We start from the raw sequence: 1591 nt of genomic DNA on the forward strand, positions 1-1591 counted from the left end.
GAGTTCAACCCCCCCCCCCCCCCCCCCCAGGAAATCATAAGAGCAGCAACAGGAGTCACATGATAGGGATAGGCAAACTAGGACAGAGGTTTTACACAACAAAGCATGAAAGGACATGAAGGGACATAATCGCCTAATTATTCACACCCAGCAACTGATTGTTTTCCAAGATTTACACATTATTTGCACAATTAATTGATTGATGATTAATCCAATCATGTACATAATTGCTGGTGCAGCCCAGTTTGACATGTGTTCACCATATGCATTTCTATCCACCATGGGCTGACTGAAAGTCCTTTAAAGCACATTGTGAATGAAGTGTTTTTTTGTTTTTTTTAAATATAGTTGCACAACATTAAAGTGTTGAGTAAAATGAATATGATGGAACATACTCTCAACCCCATAGTGGTGAGATGACTTGTCAGTTGTTTTAACAGGGAAGTTGAATGTCAGTGAGACCTGAGTACATGCAGTAAACCGTATCATTGCGTAAAGCTTTACTTCCTTTATTGTCGATGATGCTCAAAGTGGCATTTAGCCTCGAGGTCGTGCTCTGCAGGATGCTGTTAATGATGCACTGAGCTGACATTTCGGATGTTGATGCAGACCGCCTGCACCTATCTAAAGAGGCCCTCTCAGGGTCCACGGGACGTACTTTAGGAACAAGTCGGTTACCAAAATAAATCACCGTTTCCGTCACATTTGCGTAGCATGCGGGTGGAGCAACTGCGGCATAAAAACTTTACGTCTTTTCAGGGGCAAATGGTAAGAATCAGCTAAAACAGCGGGTCAATAATAATACGCCATGTTCGCAGCTGCATCTTGGGTAAATGTCTGTTTACGTTTTGAGGCTGGTGGCCAGGAAGTGGCCACGCCGGCAGTCATAAAACACCGCACCCGGTCTGAAGTGCTCCTGCACTGTGTCATGCAAGCAGCAGCATCCAGGATGTTTAGGGTAAGACGCACCCTGAGAAGTTTCAATCCCCTGCTGAAGCACCGAGCATCGGCAAACTCACCCCGCTGAACCTTCTCCAGACAGTTCCACCCACTTCTTGCTTCAAAACTCCCCTTTGAGGCCCACCGAGTGCGGCTGTCTCTGAGTGTCAGCGGTGTGTCTCTGGTAAAAAATGCCCGGGTCAGACTCCCTGTGGACGGTCAGATGGAACCGTAGCAGGCCGATGGACAGGGCTGAGCTGAATGCTGTGAGAAATGCCCAATAACAACACAGCAGCCATGGCACGCCTCGCCCCCTATTATTTGTTCAAAAGTGTCACGGGAGTGCAGAATCCACCCATGTGACTTCCAAAGGGGAGGGCAGAAATACCACAAAGATAAGCTAAAGTACTGCTTGTCTAAAACCACGCCTCTTACTTTCAGAACAGTTAAACGTGACCTCGCCAGTGATTTATAAATAACTCCTAATAAGTGATTTCCGTTGTGAATCTGTTGCATACACTAAGAAGAACATACAGTAGCAGCCTATGTGAGCACCAGGCGCTGATGTAAAGTTGCGCTGTAGGCTGGACTGTAACGACATTTCTCCACACCAGGGGTCACTATTGTGGCAAAGATGACGTCCATATCTCCC

At 46.6% G+C, this 1591-nt stretch overlaps 1 protein-coding gene across 1 annotated transcript in view; it reads right to left on the reverse strand.

Moving 5' to 3' along the window:
- Window positions 1-1234, reverse strand: part of slc12a9 (solute carrier family 12 member 9) — an 8763-nt gene extending 7529 nt beyond the window's left edge. Inside the window, exon 1 of the mRNA XM_046040907.1 lies at window positions 1020-1234. The gene's annotated coding sequence lies outside the window, so the exon portion shown is untranslated. The remainder of the gene's footprint in view (window positions 1-1019) is intronic.
- Window positions 1235-1591: the final 357 nt, after the last annotated feature.

The sequence above is a fragment of the Micropterus dolomieu genome, linkage group LG23 (genome assembly GCF_021292245.1).
Source record: "Micropterus dolomieu isolate WLL.071019.BEF.003 ecotype Adirondacks linkage group LG23, ASM2129224v1, whole genome shotgun sequence".
In the NCBI taxonomy this organism is placed as follows: Eukaryota; Metazoa; Chordata; class Actinopteri; order Centrarchiformes; family Centrarchidae; genus Micropterus; species Micropterus dolomieu.